Here is a 14,098-nt window from a genome sequence, read left to right on the forward strand (position 1 = left end):
AGCACCGGCTGGCCTCGGCCAACACCCACACCAGACTACACATGCTGTGCTCACGAGGCTCCTGGCCATGTGCATTGGTGGTTCAGTGGTAGAATTCTCGCCCGCCACGCGGGAGGCCCGTGTTCGATTCACGGCCAATGCAGGCCCCCTTTTCCCCTGCCTCGGCCCCTCTTTTGGTGCACTTGGCTCACGAGCATCTCCCTGCCCGGAGCCTCAGGGCTCCATGGTGCACTTGACCCGCTGGGCTTCTGGCAGGAGCCTCTCGGCAGGGTGCTGCTGCTGCTGCTCTTTGCCCCTTTCTTCCTCACTTTCCTTCTTTCTGAGGAGCCCCAGCCTGGGGCCAAGGGCAGGCTCCCGAGAAGCGTGCTGCCTTGGCTGGATGTGACGTGCCTTTGCGCTCTTCGACGGAAATGGAGCACGGGCTAGGGAAAGGAGCACCACCAGCTCCCCGCCACGTCTGGCTCCGCAGCCCGCTTGGGCACGGGCCCGACAGGTCGCTCGTGAGGCCCAGGGCTGCGGTTCCCACGCCAGCTGGCTTGCTCGCTTGCTCCCCAGCTGAGCCGCAAGGGCCCCCTGCGAGCACCCGACTCGGCGCCGACCTCAGGACCCTGGGCGCCCGAAGGCAAGGCTGCCTGTCCTCCCGGCTTCAGCGTGCCCGCTGCCAGAAGCCTGCCGCCTTGCCGCCTGACCTCGTGGCGCAACGGCAGCGCGTCTGACTCCAGATCAGAAGGTTATGTGTTCAAATCACATCGGGGTCAAGCAGGCGACTCTGCTCCCGTGGGGTGTGGCAGGCCTGGCCCTTCTTTTTGCCCCAGGCCTTGCTTTTCTGCCCCAGCAGCAGCAGCAGCCCCGAAAAGAAGCACGCCCCTCCCCCAAGGGACCAAGGAAGGGCACCCACCGCAAGCCAGGCAGGAGTCGAACCTGCAATCTCCTGATCCGTAGTCAGGCGCGTTATCCGTTGCGCCACTGGCCCGGGGACCATGACCTTTCCCAGGTGTCACCATGCCTGCTTGCGGGAGGCAGCCCCCCCGCCCAGCTGCGAGGAGAGGGGGATGAGGGCAGATGGGCTCTTTCCTTCTCCGGCCGGCTCCATCTCCCGGCCGCCTCGGAGGAACTGCAGGACAAAAAGGGCACGACGGGCAAACCGCAGCAGCGGCAAGGACGCCCCACCCCGCCCGCCCGCCCGCGCCCTTGGCGCAAAAGGCACCGCTGTTTCTGCCTGGTTTCGAACCAGGGACCTTTCGCGTGTGAGGCGAATGTGATAACCACTACACTACAGAAACCCAGAGGGCGCCCTCACTGCTGGCTGCTGCGCTGGCAGGAGCCCCCTTTGGCTGGCACAAGAGCTGCCTCAGGCCCTGACACGCAGCACAAAGCACCGGCTGGCCTTGGCCAACACCCACACCAGACTACACATGCTGTGCTCACGAGGCTCCTGGCCATGTGCATTGGTGGTTCAGTGGTAGAATTCTCGCCCGCCACGCGGGAGGCCCGTGTTCGATTCACGGCCAATGCAGGCCCCCTTTTCCCCTGCCTCGGCCCCTCTTTTGGTGCACTTGGCTCACGAGCATCTCCCTGCCCGGAGCCTCAGGGCTCCATGGTGCACTTGACCCGCTGGGCTTCTGGCAGGAGCCTCTCGGCAGGGTGCTGCTGCTGCTGCTCTTTGCCCCTTTCTTCCTCACTTTCCTTCTTTCTGAGGAGCCCCAGCCTGGGGCCAAGGGCAGGCTCCCGAGAAGCGTGCTGCCTTGGCTGGATGTGACGTGCCTTTGCGCTCTTCGACGGAAATGGAGCACGGGCTAGGGAAAGGAGCACCACCAGCTCCCCGCCACGTCTGGCTCCGCAGCCCGCTTGGGCACGGGCCCGACAGGTCGCTCGTGAGGCCCAGGGCTGCGGTTCCCACGCCAGCTGGCTTGCTCGCTTGCTCCCCAGCTGAGCCGCAAGGGCCCCCTGCGAGCACCCGACTCGGCGCCGACCTCAGGACCCTGGGCGCCCGAAGGCAAGGCTGCCTGTCCTCCCGGCTTCAGCGTGCCCGCTGCCAGAAGCCTGCCGCCTTGCCGCCTGACCTCGTGGCGCAACGGCAGCGCGTCTGACTCCAGATCAGAAGGTTATGTGTTCAAATCACATCGGGGTCAAGCAGGCGACTCTGCTCCCGTGGGGTGTGGCAGGCCTGGCCCTTCTTTTTGCCCCAGGCCTTGCTTTTCTGCCCCAGCAGCAGCAGCAGCCCCGAAAAGAAGCACGCCCCTCCCCCAAGGGACCAAGGAAGGGCACCCACCGCAAGCCAGGCAGGAGTCGAACCTGCAATCTCCTGATCCGTAGTCAGGCGCGTTATCCGTTGCGCCACTGGCCCGGGGACCATGACCTTTCCCAGGTGTCACCATGCCTGCTTGCGGGAGGCAGCCCCCCCGCCCAGCTGCGAGGAGAGGGGGATGAGGGCAGATGGGCTCTTTCCTTCTCCGGCCGGCTCCATCTCCCGGCCGCCTCGGAGGAACTGCAGGACAAAAAGGGCACGACGGGCAAACCGCAGCAGCGGCAAGGACGCCCCACCCCGCCCGCCCGCCCGCCCGCCCGCCCGCGCCCTTGGCGCAAAAGGCACCGCTGTTTCTGCCTGGTTTCGAACCAGGGACCTTTCGCGTGTGAGGCGAATGTGATAACCACTACACTACAGAAACCCAGAGGGCGCCCTCACTGCTGGCTGCTGCGCTGGCAGGAGCCCCCTTTGGCTGGCACAAGAGCTGCCTCAGGCCCTGACACGCCGCACAAAGCACCGGCTGGCCTCGGCCAACACCCACACCAGACTACACATGCTGTGCTCACGAGGCTCCTGGCCATGTGCATTGGTGGTTCAGTGGTAGAATTCTCGCCCGCCACGCGGGAGGCCCGTGTTCGATTCACGGCCAATGCAGGCCCCCTTTTCCCCTGCCTCGGCCCCTCTTTTGGTGCACTTGGCTCACGAGCATCTCCCTGCCCGGAGCCTCAGGGCTCCATGGTGCACTTGACCCGCTGGGCTTCTGGCAGGAGCCTCTCGGCAGGGTGCTGCTGCTGCTGCTCTTTGCCCCTTTCTTCCTCACTTTCCTTCTTTCTGAGGAGCCCCAGCCTGGGGCCAAGGGCAGGCTCCCGAGAAGCGTGCTGCCTTGGCTGGATGTGACGTGCCTTTGCGCTCTTCGACGGAAATGGAGCACGGGCTAGGGAAAGGAGCACCACCAGCTCCCCGCCACGTCTGGCTCCGCAGCCCGCTTGGGCACGGGCCCGACAGGTCGCTCGTGAGGCCCAGGGCTGCGGTTCCCACGCCAGCTGGCTTGCTCGCTTGCTCCCCAGCTGAGCCGCAAGGGCCCCCTGCGAGCACCCGACTCGGCGCCGACCTCAGGACCCTGGGCGCCCGAAGGCAAGGCTGCCTGTCCTCCCGGCTTCAGCGTGCCCGCTGCCAGAAGCCTGCCGCCTTGCCGCCTGACCTCGTGGCGCAACGGCAGCGCGTCTGACTCCAGATCAGAAGGTTATGTGTTCAAATCACATCGGGGTCAAGCAGGCGACTCTGCTCCCGTGGGGTGTGGCAGGCCTGGCCCTTCTTTTTGCCCCAGGCCTTGCTTTTCTGCCCCAGCAGCAGCAGCAGCCCCGAAAAGAAGCACGCCCCTCCCCCAAGGGACCAAGGAAGGGCACCCACCGCAAGCCAGGCAGGAGTCGAACCTGCAATCTCCTGATCCGTAGTCAGGCGCGTTATCCGTTGCGCCACTGGCCCGGGGACCATGACCTTTCCCAGGTGTCACCATGCCTGCTTGCGGGAGGCAGCCCCCCCGCCCAGCTGCGAGGAGAGGGGGATGAGGGCAGATGGGCTCTTTCCTTCTCCGGCCGGCTCCATCTCCCGGCCGCCTCGGAGGAACTGCAGGACAAAAAGGGCACGACGGGCAAACCGCAGCAGCGGCAAGGACGCCCCACCCCGCCCCGCCCGCCCGCCCGCCCGCCCGCGCACTTGGCGCAAAAGGCACCGCTGTTTCTGCCTGGTTTCGAACCAGGGACCTTTCGCGTGTGAGGCGAATGTGATAACCACTACACTACAGAAACCCAGAGGGCGCCCTCACTGCTGGCTGCTGCGCTGGCAGGAGCCCCCTTTGGCTGGCACAAGAGCTGCCTCAGGCCCTGACACGCCGCACAAAGCACCGGCTGGCCTCGGCCAACACCCACACCAGACTACACATGCTGTGCTCACGAGGCTCCTGGCCATGTGCATTGGTGGTTCAGTGGTAGAATTCTCGCCCGCCACGCGGGAGGCCCGTGTTCGATTCACGGCCAATGCAGGCCCCCTTTTCCCCTGCCTCGGCCCCTCTTTTGGTGCACTTGGCTCACGAGCATCTCCCTGCCCGGAGCCTCAGGGCTCCATGGTGCACTTGACCCGCTGGGCTTCTGGCAGGAGCCTCTCGGCAGGGTGCTGCTGCTGCTGCTCTTTGCCCCTTTCTTCCTCACTTTCCTTCTTTCTGAGGAGCCCCAGCCTGGGGCCAAGGGCAGGCTCCCGAGAAGCGTGCTGCCTTGGCTGGATGTGACGTGCCTTTGCGCTCTTCGACGGAAATGGAGCACGGGCTAGGGAAAGGAGCACCACCAGCTCCCCGCCACGTCTGGCTCCGCAGCCCGCTTGGGCACGGGCCCGACAGGTCGCTCGTGAGGCCCAGGGCTGCGGTTCCCACGCCAGCTGGCTTGCTCGCTTGCTCCCCAGCTGAGCCGCAAGGGCCCCCTGCGAGCACCCGACTCGGCGCCGACCTCAGGACCCTGGGCGCCCGAAGGCAAGGCTGCCTGTCCTCCCGGCTTCAGCGTGCCCGCTGCCAGAAGCCTGCCGCCTTGCCGCCTGACCTCGTGGCGCAACGGCAGCGCGTCTGACTCCAGATCAGAAGGTTATGTGTTCAAATCACATCGGGGTCAAGCAGGCGACTCTGCTCCCGTGGGGTGTGGCAGGCCTGGCCCTTCTTTTTGCCCCAGGCCTTGCTTTTCTGCCCCAGCAGCAGCAGCAGCCCCGAAAAGAAGCACGCCCCTCCCCCAAGGGACCAAGGAAGGGCACCCACCGCAAGCCAGGCAGGAGTCGAACCTGCAATCTCCTGATCCGTAGTCAGGCGCGTTATCCGTTGCGCCACTGGCCCGGGGACCATGACCTTTCCCAGGTGTCACCATGCCTGCTTGCGGGAGGCAGCCCCCCCGCCCAGCTGCGAGGAGAGGGGAATGAGGGCAGATGGGCTCTTTCCTTCTCCGGCCGGCTCCATCTCCCGGCCGCCTCGGAGGAACTGCAGGACAAAAAGGGCACGACGGGCAAACCGCAGCAGCGGCAAGGACGCCCCACCCCGCCCGCCCGCCCGCGCCCTTGGCGCAAAAGGCACCGCTGTTTCTGCCTGGTTTCGAACCAGGGACCTTTCGCGTGTGAGGCGAATGTGATAACCACTACACTACAGAAACCCAGAGGGCGCCCTCACTGCTGGCTGCTGCGCTGGCAGGAGCCCCCTTTGGCTGGCACAAGAGCTGCCTCAGGCCCTGACACGCAGCACAAAGCACCGGCTGGCCTCGGCCAACACCCACACCAGACTACACATGCTGTGCTCACGAGGCTCCTGGCCATGTGCATTGGTGGTTCAGTGGTAGAATTCTCGCCCGCCACGCGGGAGGCCCGTGTTCGATTCACGGCCAATGCAGGCCCCCTTTTCCCCTGCCTCGGCCCCTCTTTTGGTGCACTTGGCTCACGAGCATCTCCCTGCCCGGAGCCTCAGGGCTCCATGGTGCACTTGACCCGCTGGGCTTCTGGCAGGAGCCTCTCGGCAGGGTGCTGCTGCTGCTGCTCTTTGCCCCTTTCTTCCTCACTTTCCTTCTTTCTGAGGAGCCCCAGCCTGGGGCCAAGGGCAGGCTCCCGAGAAGCGTGCTGCCTTGGCTGGATGTGACGTGCCTTTGCGCTCTTCGACGGAAATGGAGCACGGGCTAGGGAAAGGAGCACCACCAGCTCCCCGCCACGTCTGGCTCCGCAGCCCGCTTGGGCACGGGCCCGACAGGTCGCTCGTGAGGCCCAGGGCTGCGGTTCCCACGCCAGCTGGCTTGCTCGCTTGCTCCCCAGCTGAGCCGCAAGGGCCCCCTGCGAGCACCCGACTCGGCGCCGACCTCAGGACCCTGGGCGCCCGAAGGCAAGGCTGCCTGTCCTCCCGGCTTCAGCGTGCCCGCTGCCAGAAGCCTGCCGCCTTGCCGCCTGACCTCGTGGCGCAACGGCAGCGCGTCTGACTCCAGATCAGAAGGTTATGTGTTCAAATCACATCGGGGTCAAGCAGGCGACTCTGCTCCCGTGGGGTGTGGCAGGCCTGGCCCTTCTTTTTGCCCCAGGCCTTGCTTTTCTGCCCCAGCAGCAGCAGCAGCCCCGAAAAGAAGCACGCCCCTCCCCCAAGGGACCAAGGAAGGGCACCCACCGCAAGCCAGGCAGGAGTCGAACCTGCAATCTCCTGATCCGTAGTCAGGCGCGTTATCCGTTGCGCCACTGGCCCGGGGACCATGACCTTTCCCAGGTGTCACCATGCCTGCTTGCGGGAGGCAGCCCCCCCGCCCAGCTGCGAGGAGAGGGGGATGAGGGCAGATGGGCTCTTTCCTTCTCCGGCCGGCTCCATCTCCCGGCCGCCTCGGAGGAACTGCAGGACAAAAAGGGCACGACGGGCAAACCGCAGCAGCGGCAAGGACGCCCCACCCCGCCCGCCCGCCCGCCCGCGCCCTTGGCGCAAAAGGCACCGCTGTTTCTGCCTGGTTTCGAACCAGGGACCTTTCGCGTGTGAGGCGAATGTGATAACCACTACACTACAGAAACCCAGAGGGCGCCCTCACTGCTGGCTGCTGCGCTGGCAGGAGCCCCCTTTGGCTGGCACAAGAGCTGCCTCAGGCCCTGACACGCAGCACAAAGCACCGGCTGGCCTCGGCCAACACCCACACCAGACTACACATGCTGTGCTCACGAGGCTCCTGGCCATGTGCATTGGTGGTTCAGTGGTAGAATTCTCGCCCGCCACGCGGGAGGCCCGTGTTCGATTCACGGCCAATGCAGGCCCCCTTTTCCCCTGCCTCGGCCCCTCTTTTGGTGCACTTGGCTCACGAGCATCTCCCTGCCCGGAGCCTCAGGGCTCCATGGTGCACTTGACCCGCTGGGCTTCTGGCAGGAGCCTCTCGGCAGGGTGCTGCTGCTGCTGCTCTTTGCCCCTTTCTTCCTCACTTTCCTTCTTTCTGAGGAGCCCCAGCCTGGGGCCAAGGGCAGGCTCCCGAGAAGCGTGCTGCCTTGGCTGGATGTGACGTGCCTTTGCGCTCTTCGACGGAAATGGAGCACGGGCTAGGGAAAGGAGCACCACCAGCTCCCCGCCACGTCTGGCTCCGCAGCCCGCTTGGGCACGGGCCCGACAGGTCGCTCGTGAGGCCCAGGGCTGCGGTTCCCACGCCAGCTGGCTTGCTCGCTTGCTCCCCAGCTGAGCCGCAAGGGCCCCCTGCGAGCACCCGACTCGGCGCCGACCTCAGGACCCTGGGCGCCCGAAGGCAAGGCTGCCTGTCCTCCCGGCTTCAGCGTGCCCGCTGCCAGAAGCCTGCCGCCTTGCCGCCTGACCTCGTGGCGCAACGGCAGCGCGTCTGACTCCAGATCAGAAGGTTATGTGTTCAAATCACATCGGGGTCAAGCAGGCGACTCTGCTCCCGTGGGGTGTGGCAGGCCTGGCCCTTCTTTTTGCCCCAGGCCTTGCTTTTCTGCCCCAGCAGCAGCAGCAGCCCCGAAAAGAAGCACGCCCCTCCCCCAAGGGACCAAGGAAGGGCACCCACCGCAAGCCAGGCAGGAGTCGAACCTGCAATCTCCTGATCCGTAGTCAGGCGCGTTATCCGTTGCGCCACTGGCCCGGGGACCATGACCTTTCCCAGGTGTCACCATGCCTGCTTGCGGGAGGCAGCCCCCCCGCCCAGCTGCGAGGAGAGGGGGATGAGGGCAGATGGGCTCTTTCCTTCTCCGGCCGGCTCCATCTCCCGGCCGCCTCGGAGGAACTGCAGGACAAAAAGGGCACGACGGGCAAACCGCAGCAGCGGCAAGGACGCCCCACCCCGCCCGCCCGCCCGCCCGCGCCCTTGGCGCAAAAGGCACCGCTGTTTCTGCCTGGTTTCGAACCAGGGACCTTTCGCGTGTGAGGCGAATGTGATAACCACTACACTACAGAAACCCAGAGGGCGCCCTCACTGCTGGCTGCTGCGCTGGCAGGAGCCCCCTTTGGCTGGCACAAGAGCTGCCTCAGGCCCTGACACGCAGCACAAAGCACCGGCTGGCCTCGGCCAACACCCACACCAGACTACACATGCTGTGCTCACGAGGCTCCTGGCCATGTGCATTGGTGGTTCAGTGGTAGAATTCTCGCCCGCCACGCGGGAGGCCCGTGTTCGATTCACGGCCAATGCAGGCCCCCTTTTCCCCTGCCTCGGCCCCTCTTTTGGTGCACTTGGCTCACGAGCATCTCCCTGCCCGGAGCCTCAGGGCTCCATGGTGCACTTGACCCGCTGGGCTTCTGGCAGGAGCCTCTCGGCAGGGTGCTGCTGCTGCTGCTCTTTGCCCCTTTCTTCCTCACTTTCCTTCTTTCTGAGGAGCCCCAGCCTGGGGCCAAGGGCAGGCTCCCGAGAAGCGTGCTGCCTTGGCTGGATGTGACGTGCCTTTGCGCTCTTCGACGGAAATGGAGCACGGGCTAGGGAAAGGAGCACCACCAGCTCCCCGCCACGTCTGGCTCCGCAGCCCGCTTGGGCACGGGCCCGACAGGTCGCTCGTGAGGCCCAGGGCTGCGGTTCCCACGCCAGCTGGCTTGCTCGCTTGCTCCCCAGCTGAGCCGCAAGGGCCCCCTGCGAGCACCCGACTCGGCGCCGACCTCAGGACCCTGGGCGCCCGAAGGCAAGGCTGCCTGTCCTCCCGGCTTCAGCGTGCCCGCTGCCAGAAGCCTGCCGCCTTGCCGCCTGACCTCGTGGCGCAACGGCAGCGCGTCTGACTCCAGATCAGAAGGTTATGTGTTCAAATCACATCGGGGTCAAGCAGGCGACTCTGCTCCCGTGGGGTGTGGCAGGCCTGGCCCTTCTTTTTGCCCCAGGCCTTGCTTTTCTGCCCCAGCAGCAGCAGCAGCAGCCCCGAAAAGAAGCACGCCCCTCCCCCAAGGGACCAAGGAAGGGCACCCACCGCAAGCCAGGCAGGAGTCGAACCTGCAATCTCCTGATCCGTAGTCAGGCGCGTTATCCGTTGCGCCACTGGCCCGGGGACCATGACCTTTCCCAGGTGTCACCATGCCTGCTTGCGGGAGGCAGCCCCCCCGCCCAGCTGCGAGGAGAGGGGGATGAGGGCAGATGGGCTCTTTCCTTCTCCGGCCGGCTCCATCTCCCGGCCGCCTCGGAGGAACTGCAGGACAAAAAGGGCACGACGGGCAAACCGCAGCAGCGGCAAGGACGCCCCACCCCGCCCGCCCGCCCGCCCGCGCCCTTGGCGCAAAAGGCACCGCTGTTTCTGCCTGGTTTCGAACCAGGGACCTTTCGCGTGTGAGGCGAATGTGATAACCACTACACTACAGAAACCCAGAGGGCGCCCTCACTGCTGGCTGCTGCGCTGGCAGGAGCCCCCTTTGGCTGGCACAAGAGCTGCCTCAGGCCCTGACACGCAGCACAAAGCACCGGCTGGCCTCGGCCAACACCCACACCAGACTACACATGCTGTGCTCACGAGGCTCCTGGCCATGTGCATTGGTGGTTCAGTGGTAGAATTCTCGCCCGCCACGCGGGAGGCCCGTGTTCGATTCACGGCCAATGCAGGCCCCCTTTTCCCCTGCCTCGGCCCCTCTTTTGGTGCACTTGGCTCACGAGCATCTCCCTGCCCGGAGCCTCAGGGCTCCATGGTGCACTTGACCCGCTGGGCTTCTGGCAGGAGCCTCTCGGCAGGGTGCTGCTGCTGCTGCTCTTTGCCCCTTTCTTCCTCACTTTCCTTCTTTCTGAGGAGCCCCAGCCTGGGGCCAAGGGCAGGCTCCCGAGAAGCGTGCTGCCTTGGCTGGATGTGACGTGCCTTTGCGCTCTTCGACGGAAATGGAGCACGGGCTAGGGAAAGGAGCACCACCAGCTCCCCGCCACGTCTGGCTCCGCAGCCCGCTTGGGCACGGGCCCGACAGGTCGCTCGTGAGGCCCAGGGCTGCGGTTCCCACGCCAGCTGGCTTGCTCGCTTGCTCCCCAGCTGAGCCGCAAGGGCCCCCTGCGAGCACCCGACTCGGCGCCGACCTCAGGACCCTGGGCGCCCGAAGGCAAGGCTGCCTGTCCTCCCGGCTTCAGCGTGCCCGCTGCCAGAAGCCTGCCGCCTTGCCGCCTGACCTCGTGGCGCAACGGCAGCGCGTCTGACTCCAGATCAGAAGGTTATGTGTTCAAATCACATCGGGGTCAAGCAGGCGACTCTGCTCCCGTGGGGTGTGGCAGGCCTGGCCCTTCTTTTTGCCCCAGGCCTTGCTTTTCTGCCCCAGCAGCAGCAGCAGCCCCGAAAAGAAGCACGCCCCTCCCCCAAGGGACCAAGGAAGGGCACCCACCGCAAGCCAGGCAGGAGTCGAACCTGCAATCTCCTGATCCGTAGTCAGGCGCGTTATCCGTTGCGCCACTGGCCCGGGGACCATGACCTTTCCCAGGTGTCACCATGCCTGCTTGCGGGAGGCAGCCCCCCCGCCCAGCTGCGAGGAGAGGGGGATGAGGGCAGATGGGCTCTTTCCTTCTCCGGCCGGCTCCATCTCCCGGCCGCCTCGGAGGAACTGCAGGACAAAAAGGGCACGACGGGCAAACCGCAGCAGCGGCAAGGACGCCCCACCCCGCCCGCCCGCCCGCCCGCGCCCTTGGCGCAAAAGGCACCGCTGTTTCTGCCTGGTTTCGAACCAGGGACCTTTCGCGTGTGAGGCGAATGTGATAACCACTACACTACAGAAACCCAGAGGGCGCCCTCACTGCTGGCTGCTGCGCTGGCAGGAGCCCCCTTTGGCTGGCACAAGAGCTGCCTCAGGCCCTGACACGCAGCACAAAGCACCGGCTGGCCTCGGCCAACACCCACACCAGACTACACATGCTGTGCTCACGAGGCTCCTGGCCATGTGCATTGGTGGTTCAGTGGTAGAATTCTCGCCCGCCACGCGGGAGGCCCGTGTTCGATTCACGGCCAATGCAGGCCCCCTTTTCCCCTGCCTCGGCCCCTCTTTTGGTGCACTTGGCTCACGAGCATCTCCCTGCCCGGAGCCTCAGGGCTCCATGGTGCACTTGACCCGCTGGGCTTCTGGCAGGAGCCTCTCGGCAGGGTGCTGCTGCTGCTGCTCTTTGCCCCTTTCTTCCTCACTTTCCTTCTTTCTGAGGAGCCCCAGCCTGGGGCCAAGGGCAGGCTCCCGAGAAGCGTGCTGCCTTGGCTGGATGTGACGTGCCTTTGCGCTCTTCGACGGAAATGGAGCACGGGCTAGGGAAAGGAGCACCACCAGCTCCCCGCCACGTCTGGCTCCGCAGCCCGCTTGGGCACGGGCCCGACAGGTCGCTCGTGAGGCCCAGGGCTGCGGTTCCCACGCCAGCTGGCTTGCTCGCTTGCTCCCCAGCTGAGCCGCAAGGGCCCCCTGCGAGCACCCGACTCGGCGCCGACCTCAGGACCCTGGGCGCCCGAAGGCAAGGCTGCCTGTCCTCCCGGCTTCAGCGTGCCCGCTGCCAGAAGCCTGCCGCCTTGCCGCCTGACCTCGTGGCGCAACGGCAGCGCGTCTGACTCCAGATCAGAAGGTTATGTGTTCAAATCACATCGGGGTCAAGCAGGCGACTCTGCTCCCGTGGGGTGTGGCAGGCCTGGCCCTTCTTTTTGCCCCAGGCCTTGCTTTTCTGCCCCAGCAGCAGCAGCAGCCCCGAAAAGAAGCACGCCCCTCCCCCAAGGGACCAAGGAAGGGCACCCACCGCAAGCCAGGCAGGAGTCGAACCTGCAATCTCCTGATCCGTAGTCAGGCGCGTTATCCGTTGCGCCACTGGCCCGGGGACCATGACCTTTCCCAGGTGTCACCATGCCTGCTTGCGGGAGGCAGCCCCCCCGCCCAGCTGCGAGGAGAGGGGGATGAGGGCAGATGGGCTCTTTCCTTCTCCGGCCGGCTCCATCTCCCGGCCGCCTCGGAGGAACTGCAGGACAAAAAGGGCACGACGGGCAAACCGCAGCAGCGGCAAGGACGCCCCACCCCGCCCGCCCGCCCGCCCGCGCCCTTGGCGCAAAAGGCACCGCTGTTTCTGCCTGGTTTCGAACCAGGGACCTTTCGCGTGTGAGGCGAATGTGATAACCACTACACTACAGAAACCCAGAGGGCGCCCTCACTGCTGGCTGCTGCGCTGGCAGGAGCCCCCTTTGGCTGGCACAAGAGCTGCCTCAGGCCCTGACACGCAGCACAAAGCACCGGCTGGCCTCGGCCAACACCCACACCAGACTACACATGCTGTGCTCACGAGGCTCCTGGCCATGTGCATTGGTGGTTCAGTGGTAGAATTCTCGCCCGCCACGCGGGAGGCCCGTGTTCGATTCACGGCCAATGCAGGCCCCCTTTTCCCCTGCCTCGGCCCCTCTTTTGGTGCACTTGGCTCACGAGCATCTCCCTGCCCGGAGCCTCAGGGCTCCATGGTGCACTTGACCCGCTGGGCTTCTGGCAGGAGCCTCTCGGCAGGGTGCTGCTGCTGCTGCTCTTTGCCCCTTTCTTCCTCACTTTCCTTCTTTCTGAGGAGCCCCAGCCTGGGGCCAAGGGCAGGCTCCCGAGAAGCGTGCTGCCTTGGCTGGATGTGACGTGCCTTTGCGCTCTTCGACGGAAATGGAGCACGGGCTAGGGAAAGGAGCACCACCAGCTCCCCGCCACGTCTGGCTCCGCAGCCCGCTTGGGCACGGGCCCGACAGGTCGCTCGTGAGGCCCAGGGCTGCGGTTCCCACGCCAGCTGGCTTGCTCGCTTGCTCCCCAGCTGAGCCGCAAGGGCCCCCTGCGAGCACCCGACTCGGCGCCGACCTCAGGACCCTGGGCGCCCGAAGGCAAGGCTGCCTGTCCTCCCGGCTTCAGCGTGCCCGCTGCCAGAAGCCTGCCGCCTTGCCGCCTGACCTCGTGGCGCAACGGCAGCGCGTCTGACTCCAGATCAGAAGGTTATGTGTTCAAATCACATCGGGGTCAAGCAGGCGACTCTGCTCCCGTGGGGTGTGGCAGGCCTGGCCCTTCTTTTTGCCCCAGGCCTTGCTTTTCTGCCCCAGCAGCAGCAGCAGCCCCGAAAAGAAGCACGCCCCTCCCCCAAGGGACCAAGGAAGGGCACCCACCGCAAGCCAGGCAGGAGTCGAACCTGCAATCTCCTGATCCGTAGTCAGGCGCGTTATCCGTTGCGCCACTGGCCCGGGGACCATGACCTTTCCCAGGTGTCACCATGCCTGCTTGCGGGAGGCAGCCCCCCCGCCCAGCTGCGAGGAGAGGGGGATGAGGGCAGATGGGCTCTTTCCTTCTCCGGCCGGCTCCATCTCCCGGCCGCCTCGGAGGAACTGCAGGACAAAAAGGGCACGACGGGCAAACCGCAGCAGCGGCAAGGACGCCCCACCCCGCCCGCCCGCCCGCCCGCCCGCCCGCGCCCTTGGCGCAAAAGGCACCGCTGTTTCTGCCTGGTTTCGAACCAGGGACCTTTCGCGTGTGAGGCGAATGTGATAACCACTACACTACAGAAACCCAGAGGGCGCCCTCACTGCTGGCTGCTGCGCTGGCAGGAGCCCCCTTTGGCTGGCACAAGAGCTGCCTCAGGCCCTGACACGCCGCACAAAGCACCGGCTGGCCTCGGCCAACACCCACACCAGACTACACATGCTGTGCTCACGAGGCTCCTGGCCATGTGCATTGGTGGTTCAGTGGTAGAATTCTCGCCCGCCACGCGGGAGGCCCGTGTTCGATTCACGGCCAATGCAGGCCCCCTTTTCCCCTGCCTCGGCCCCTCTTTTGGTGCACTTGGCTCACGAGCATCTCCCTGCCCGGAGCCTCAGGGCTCCATGGTGCACTTGACCCGCTGGGCTTCTGGCAGGAGCCTCTCGGCAGGGTGCTGCTGCTGCTGCTCTTTGCCCCTT

General features: G+C 65.8%; 41 non-coding genes across 41 annotated transcripts; 21 read left to right on the forward strand and 20 right to left on the reverse strand.

Annotated features, from left to right (window-relative positions):
* Nucleotides 1-71: 71 nt before the first annotated feature.
* Nucleotides 72-142, forward strand: TRNAG-GCC (transfer RNA glycine (anticodon GCC)). The gene has a single exon. It is a non-coding gene; the product is annotated as a tRNA-Gly (tRNA).
* A 544-nt stretch (nt 143-686) lies between these two features.
* Nucleotides 687-758, forward strand: TRNAW-CCA (transfer RNA tryptophan (anticodon CCA)). Its single transcript has one exon. It is a non-coding gene; the product is annotated as a tRNA-Trp (tRNA).
* A 142-nt stretch (nt 759-900) lies between these two features.
* Nucleotides 901-973, reverse strand: TRNAR-ACG (transfer RNA arginine (anticodon ACG)). The gene has a single exon. It is a non-coding gene; the product is annotated as a tRNA-Arg (tRNA).
* A 237-nt stretch (nt 974-1,210) lies between these two features.
* On the reverse strand, nt 1,211-1,283 carry TRNAV-CAC (transfer RNA valine (anticodon CAC)). Its single transcript has one exon. It is a non-coding gene; the product is annotated as a tRNA-Val (tRNA).
* A 162-nt stretch (nt 1,284-1,445) lies between these two features.
* On the forward strand, nt 1,446-1,516 carry TRNAG-GCC (transfer RNA glycine (anticodon GCC)). Its single transcript has one exon. It is a non-coding gene; the product is annotated as a tRNA-Gly (tRNA).
* A 544-nt stretch (nt 1,517-2,060) lies between these two features.
* On the forward strand, nt 2,061-2,132 carry TRNAW-CCA (transfer RNA tryptophan (anticodon CCA)). Its single transcript has one exon. It is a non-coding gene; the product is annotated as a tRNA-Trp (tRNA).
* A 142-nt stretch (nt 2,133-2,274) lies between these two features.
* TRNAR-ACG (transfer RNA arginine (anticodon ACG)) lies at nt 2,275-2,347 on the reverse strand. The gene has a single exon. It is a non-coding gene; the product is annotated as a tRNA-Arg (tRNA).
* A 249-nt stretch (nt 2,348-2,596) lies between these two features.
* On the reverse strand, nt 2,597-2,669 carry TRNAV-CAC (transfer RNA valine (anticodon CAC)). Its single transcript has one exon. It is a non-coding gene; the product is annotated as a tRNA-Val (tRNA).
* Nucleotides 2,670-2,831: 162 nt separating this feature from the next.
* TRNAG-GCC (transfer RNA glycine (anticodon GCC)) lies at nt 2,832-2,902 on the forward strand. The gene has a single exon. It is a non-coding gene; the product is annotated as a tRNA-Gly (tRNA).
* Nucleotides 2,903-3,446: 544 nt separating this feature from the next.
* Nucleotides 3,447-3,518, forward strand: TRNAW-CCA (transfer RNA tryptophan (anticodon CCA)). Its single transcript has one exon. It is a non-coding gene; the product is annotated as a tRNA-Trp (tRNA).
* A 142-nt stretch (nt 3,519-3,660) lies between these two features.
* TRNAR-ACG (transfer RNA arginine (anticodon ACG)) lies at nt 3,661-3,733 on the reverse strand. Its single transcript has one exon. It is a non-coding gene; the product is annotated as a tRNA-Arg (tRNA).
* A 250-nt stretch (nt 3,734-3,983) lies between these two features.
* TRNAV-CAC (transfer RNA valine (anticodon CAC)) lies at nt 3,984-4,056 on the reverse strand. The gene has a single exon. It is a non-coding gene; the product is annotated as a tRNA-Val (tRNA).
* A 162-nt stretch (nt 4,057-4,218) lies between these two features.
* Nucleotides 4,219-4,289, forward strand: TRNAG-GCC (transfer RNA glycine (anticodon GCC)). Its single transcript has one exon. It is a non-coding gene; the product is annotated as a tRNA-Gly (tRNA).
* A 544-nt stretch (nt 4,290-4,833) lies between these two features.
* TRNAW-CCA (transfer RNA tryptophan (anticodon CCA)) lies at nt 4,834-4,905 on the forward strand. Its single transcript has one exon. It is a non-coding gene; the product is annotated as a tRNA-Trp (tRNA).
* Nucleotides 4,906-5,047: 142 nt separating this feature from the next.
* TRNAR-ACG (transfer RNA arginine (anticodon ACG)) lies at nt 5,048-5,120 on the reverse strand. Its single transcript has one exon. It is a non-coding gene; the product is annotated as a tRNA-Arg (tRNA).
* Nucleotides 5,121-5,357: 237 nt separating this feature from the next.
* On the reverse strand, nt 5,358-5,430 carry TRNAV-CAC (transfer RNA valine (anticodon CAC)). The gene has a single exon. It is a non-coding gene; the product is annotated as a tRNA-Val (tRNA).
* Nucleotides 5,431-5,592: 162 nt separating this feature from the next.
* TRNAG-GCC (transfer RNA glycine (anticodon GCC)) lies at nt 5,593-5,663 on the forward strand. The gene has a single exon. It is a non-coding gene; the product is annotated as a tRNA-Gly (tRNA).
* Nucleotides 5,664-6,207: 544 nt separating this feature from the next.
* On the forward strand, nt 6,208-6,279 carry TRNAW-CCA (transfer RNA tryptophan (anticodon CCA)). Its single transcript has one exon. It is a non-coding gene; the product is annotated as a tRNA-Trp (tRNA).
* Nucleotides 6,280-6,421: 142 nt separating this feature from the next.
* On the reverse strand, nt 6,422-6,494 carry TRNAR-ACG (transfer RNA arginine (anticodon ACG)). Its single transcript has one exon. It is a non-coding gene; the product is annotated as a tRNA-Arg (tRNA).
* Nucleotides 6,495-6,735: 241 nt separating this feature from the next.
* On the reverse strand, nt 6,736-6,808 carry TRNAV-CAC (transfer RNA valine (anticodon CAC)). The gene has a single exon. It is a non-coding gene; the product is annotated as a tRNA-Val (tRNA).
* Nucleotides 6,809-6,970: 162 nt separating this feature from the next.
* TRNAG-GCC (transfer RNA glycine (anticodon GCC)) lies at nt 6,971-7,041 on the forward strand. Its single transcript has one exon. It is a non-coding gene; the product is annotated as a tRNA-Gly (tRNA).
* Nucleotides 7,042-7,585: 544 nt separating this feature from the next.
* Nucleotides 7,586-7,657, forward strand: TRNAW-CCA (transfer RNA tryptophan (anticodon CCA)). Its single transcript has one exon. It is a non-coding gene; the product is annotated as a tRNA-Trp (tRNA).
* A 142-nt stretch (nt 7,658-7,799) lies between these two features.
* On the reverse strand, nt 7,800-7,872 carry TRNAR-ACG (transfer RNA arginine (anticodon ACG)). The gene has a single exon. It is a non-coding gene; the product is annotated as a tRNA-Arg (tRNA).
* A 241-nt stretch (nt 7,873-8,113) lies between these two features.
* TRNAV-CAC (transfer RNA valine (anticodon CAC)) lies at nt 8,114-8,186 on the reverse strand. The gene has a single exon. It is a non-coding gene; the product is annotated as a tRNA-Val (tRNA).
* A 162-nt stretch (nt 8,187-8,348) lies between these two features.
* Nucleotides 8,349-8,419, forward strand: TRNAG-GCC (transfer RNA glycine (anticodon GCC)). The gene has a single exon. It is a non-coding gene; the product is annotated as a tRNA-Gly (tRNA).
* A 544-nt stretch (nt 8,420-8,963) lies between these two features.
* TRNAW-CCA (transfer RNA tryptophan (anticodon CCA)) lies at nt 8,964-9,035 on the forward strand. The gene has a single exon. It is a non-coding gene; the product is annotated as a tRNA-Trp (tRNA).
* Nucleotides 9,036-9,180: 145 nt separating this feature from the next.
* Nucleotides 9,181-9,253, reverse strand: TRNAR-ACG (transfer RNA arginine (anticodon ACG)). Its single transcript has one exon. It is a non-coding gene; the product is annotated as a tRNA-Arg (tRNA).
* Nucleotides 9,254-9,494: 241 nt separating this feature from the next.
* Nucleotides 9,495-9,567, reverse strand: TRNAV-CAC (transfer RNA valine (anticodon CAC)). Its single transcript has one exon. It is a non-coding gene; the product is annotated as a tRNA-Val (tRNA).
* Nucleotides 9,568-9,729: 162 nt separating this feature from the next.
* On the forward strand, nt 9,730-9,800 carry TRNAG-GCC (transfer RNA glycine (anticodon GCC)). The gene has a single exon. It is a non-coding gene; the product is annotated as a tRNA-Gly (tRNA).
* Nucleotides 9,801-10,344: 544 nt separating this feature from the next.
* On the forward strand, nt 10,345-10,416 carry TRNAW-CCA (transfer RNA tryptophan (anticodon CCA)). Its single transcript has one exon. It is a non-coding gene; the product is annotated as a tRNA-Trp (tRNA).
* Nucleotides 10,417-10,558: 142 nt separating this feature from the next.
* On the reverse strand, nt 10,559-10,631 carry TRNAR-ACG (transfer RNA arginine (anticodon ACG)). Its single transcript has one exon. It is a non-coding gene; the product is annotated as a tRNA-Arg (tRNA).
* Nucleotides 10,632-10,872: 241 nt separating this feature from the next.
* Nucleotides 10,873-10,945, reverse strand: TRNAV-CAC (transfer RNA valine (anticodon CAC)). Its single transcript has one exon. It is a non-coding gene; the product is annotated as a tRNA-Val (tRNA).
* A 162-nt stretch (nt 10,946-11,107) lies between these two features.
* On the forward strand, nt 11,108-11,178 carry TRNAG-GCC (transfer RNA glycine (anticodon GCC)). Its single transcript has one exon. It is a non-coding gene; the product is annotated as a tRNA-Gly (tRNA).
* A 544-nt stretch (nt 11,179-11,722) lies between these two features.
* On the forward strand, nt 11,723-11,794 carry TRNAW-CCA (transfer RNA tryptophan (anticodon CCA)). Its single transcript has one exon. It is a non-coding gene; the product is annotated as a tRNA-Trp (tRNA).
* Nucleotides 11,795-11,936: 142 nt separating this feature from the next.
* On the reverse strand, nt 11,937-12,009 carry TRNAR-ACG (transfer RNA arginine (anticodon ACG)). Its single transcript has one exon. It is a non-coding gene; the product is annotated as a tRNA-Arg (tRNA).
* A 241-nt stretch (nt 12,010-12,250) lies between these two features.
* Nucleotides 12,251-12,323, reverse strand: TRNAV-CAC (transfer RNA valine (anticodon CAC)). The gene has a single exon. It is a non-coding gene; the product is annotated as a tRNA-Val (tRNA).
* Nucleotides 12,324-12,485: 162 nt separating this feature from the next.
* On the forward strand, nt 12,486-12,556 carry TRNAG-GCC (transfer RNA glycine (anticodon GCC)). Its single transcript has one exon. It is a non-coding gene; the product is annotated as a tRNA-Gly (tRNA).
* Nucleotides 12,557-13,100: 544 nt separating this feature from the next.
* TRNAW-CCA (transfer RNA tryptophan (anticodon CCA)) lies at nt 13,101-13,172 on the forward strand. Its single transcript has one exon. It is a non-coding gene; the product is annotated as a tRNA-Trp (tRNA).
* A 142-nt stretch (nt 13,173-13,314) lies between these two features.
* TRNAR-ACG (transfer RNA arginine (anticodon ACG)) lies at nt 13,315-13,387 on the reverse strand. The gene has a single exon. It is a non-coding gene; the product is annotated as a tRNA-Arg (tRNA).
* A 249-nt stretch (nt 13,388-13,636) lies between these two features.
* Nucleotides 13,637-13,709, reverse strand: TRNAV-CAC (transfer RNA valine (anticodon CAC)). The gene has a single exon. It is a non-coding gene; the product is annotated as a tRNA-Val (tRNA).
* Nucleotides 13,710-13,871: 162 nt separating this feature from the next.
* Nucleotides 13,872-13,942, forward strand: TRNAG-GCC (transfer RNA glycine (anticodon GCC)). Its single transcript has one exon. It is a non-coding gene; the product is annotated as a tRNA-Gly (tRNA).
* Nucleotides 13,943-14,098: the final 156 nt, after the last annotated feature.

Source organism: Carettochelys insculpta, chromosome 3 (assembly GCF_033958435.1).
Source record: "Carettochelys insculpta isolate YL-2023 chromosome 3, ASM3395843v1, whole genome shotgun sequence".
In the NCBI taxonomy this organism is placed as follows: domain Eukaryota; kingdom Metazoa; phylum Chordata; order Testudines; family Carettochelyidae; genus Carettochelys; species Carettochelys insculpta.